Here is a 3,008-nt window from a genome sequence, read left to right on the forward strand (position 1 = left end):
GTTGGAGTCCGGCACTACCACGCCGCTTTTCCCCAGAAGCGACCTGGTGTTCGTGCGGATTTCCTCCACGTTAATAAAAAAAAAAAAAAGTCTGGTACGATTTATTATATTGCTATAATATATAACAAATAAAAAACAATATAAATAACAGAATAAAGAAGCAATAATATAATAATATTATATAATATAATAATATAATGAAAAACAATAGAGTTTAGAGAGTGCTATTGATGAAGCTGTAGAGGATTGTGTAGGTGTTTAGTCTCTATAGAGGTTGGTTGGTTTGTTCGAATAACGAGATAACTCGCTGTTGAAAACCGTCAAGTATATTTTAAAATAATAAATAAATACAGATAATGTCGTTAAGACGCTCGTACTAACAAATTCGCTAAGACAATGTCTAATCACTAAAATACTCGCTGATAACTCGTTGGTGACTGATAGATACTGACTTCCTTACGATCGCGTCCGTTTATTTATACTGGTCGGGGGAGAGGCGGAAAATTCGAATTCGTCTATGTTTGACGATTGGACGTAGCGGCGACATTGTTTTGCCTGGAGTTTATTTATTATTACGTCATGTGTATCCTAACGATATTGCTACTCTGAGGCAAAACAACATAATTTGAATTGTCCTTTAGCTCGTGTGCTGCTACAAAGCTGATGGGAATTATTCTTTGTTGCCTAGTATATATCAATAATCGGCAAGAACTAATGGAAGATCGCAGCATCGAGGGGAAGTTTCAGATCGTCATGATTGCCAAAGGGTTCAGTAATCTACAATTACTACACCAATTCCTGATTTAACGTTCATCGTGTTATTGTTTGTGCATGTATGTATCCATTGATAGGTTTACGAAGAATAACTTATCGAATAAGGTTTTCACACGAAATAGTGAGAAGAAAAATACATGAGAAGGGTCTACATTCTTACAAGGTTTATCACGTACAAAAAGTTCGTAAGATGGATTATGTCACTCGACGAAAATTTTATCACTTGATGCTAAGAACGTTAGAACGCAATCCACGCGGTCTTGAAGATATCTTTTTTTACGGATGAGAGAATTTCCTTCAGCAGCAACGTTCGCAATATCAGAATGCCAAAGTTTGGGAGTATAGAAATCCTCACATTATGACACAGGGTCTTTTGGACAGGTCTAATTTATTCCATATATGACGTTAACATGTAAACAAAGTCAGTTTAAACATCAAACTGGTAAATATTATACGTTCATGAGTAAGTAAATAATGACACTGTCTTTATTTTTTGTATCATATCTGGCTTTGAAATATGTATAAAATCAGTTTAAGGATTAATGAAACTTTAAACACTTTTTTTAAGAGAACCGGTCATTTGCAATCCATGGCTCCTTTAAAACTGACAACGTGCACTGTACGATGATGTATACGAGTACTTGTTAAGTACTATATGAGTATTTGATGACTATATGAACATGCAATAAAGAAAAATTTTGACCTTAGACGTTATGCTCAATTTCTTTCCTCTTTCCTTCTTTCATATATTTCTTACTTTTTTCTTTCTTTCTCGCTATTAAGCAGCTCCAGACTCGCGTTTTTACATTTCAGTCAAATTCTTCTCCAAAATTACGCATTAACTAGAGACGATGAAAAAATTGATAAATCGATCGATGATAATGCTCCGTCTTAGACTAATCGACCGATTTATTAATTTTTTAATAAAATGTTTGGATCATGATTGATAGGATGCACACTGCATCTGCAACTTACTTGTGGCCAATTTATAAAAATTATGAAAGAATTTGTTTTTACAGTTCGGGTGAGTGGATTACATGCGTTGAACAAGTAAAACATTGGATTGAATATGGTTTTCATCCTCTAAAGTCAATGCGTAATCTTGGGCAGAAACTTGATTGGAATGAAAAAATGCGAATCTGAGGCTATTTTCTCTGCATTTGACTGCAAAATTTAAGTACATTACAAATAAAGTGAGTTAAACAACTAATGGTACTATAACATCTTCGAAGAGTACGGTTAGTTGCATTCCATAGTTCGTTTGAGACTCTTCATCCGCGTGATAGGTAGAGTCGGATACAATAGAGATTTAACCTTGAATTTCAACAAGCTGAACTTCAAGATGAAGGATAGTATAGGATAACACTATAAATCATTTTCGAACACCCATATAATTCTTACTTTGGATCATTGTTCTAAGGGTTCGAAAATTTGCTTTCGTTATTATATCGCTTGTAAATTTTTTTTCCTTGATTTATGTCTATGCTCAATTTATTCTAAGATAGATTCATATATGAATTTTTCAATAATTGAGATTTTATATGTCATTAAAAAGAGTTCATTATGTATTATTTACTCAGCATCATATTATTATGTGTTCTCTATTATTTACTTTCATTCTAAAGTTGTTCAACAGTGATGAATTACGATCGTTGCACACGAAAAAAATAAAAAAAAATTAAATAAACAGAACCTTATTCACAAGGCAAACCAAGCAACCAGAAGTACGCGCTTATGCTGAAACAGGCTCTTTTATCGTAACGTACACCATTAACTGAAAACCGATTCTTTGTCCACTTTCGTAACGTTCTCTTCCCTATCGCTACGCATACGCGTTCACTTCGCCTCGCCGGATCCAAGATCTCTTCTACAACAATGAGTATAAACTTACAACTTAAAAATTATATTTTACAAAGAAGTTTGATAAAAGAATACATAGCATATTTTATTGAGTTACACAGAATTTATAGGAAAATCTGGTCTGTGCTAGTCTATTTATAAATGTATGTCTACTTATATACACTATTTTATGGTATTACATTACATTGTCTACATTTAAAATGCGTCATGCATGCGTATATATGTACATCCCGAATATTTTTCGTTGAGGGGCCTTGACTTTGCAAGTGACACTGTGATATAGCACTGAATATTTCCTGTCGCTCAGCCAAATTTTTGCGCTGGCATAAGACGCATGCACGATGCATAGATATAGGTATTTTTAATGTGAACTT

General features: G+C 33.6%; 1 long non-coding RNA gene across 1 annotated transcript; it reads left to right on the forward strand.

Moving 5' to 3' along the window:
- The first annotated feature begins 696 nt into the window (after window positions 1-696).
- Window positions 697-1,468, forward strand: LOC138187805 (uncharacterized). Its single transcript, XR_011175262.1, has 3 exons — window positions 697-833; window positions 897-1,237; window positions 1,343-1,468. It is a non-coding gene; the product is annotated as an uncharacterized LOC138187805 (long non-coding RNA).
- The last annotated feature ends 1,540 nt before the right edge of the window (window positions 1,469-3,008 follow it).

This window comes from Bombus flavifrons, chromosome 15, assembly GCF_040668555.2.
Source record: "Bombus flavifrons isolate JBK064 chromosome 15, iyBomFlav1_principal, whole genome shotgun sequence".
Taxonomy (NCBI): Eukaryota; Metazoa; Arthropoda; class Insecta; order Hymenoptera; family Apidae; genus Bombus; species Bombus flavifrons.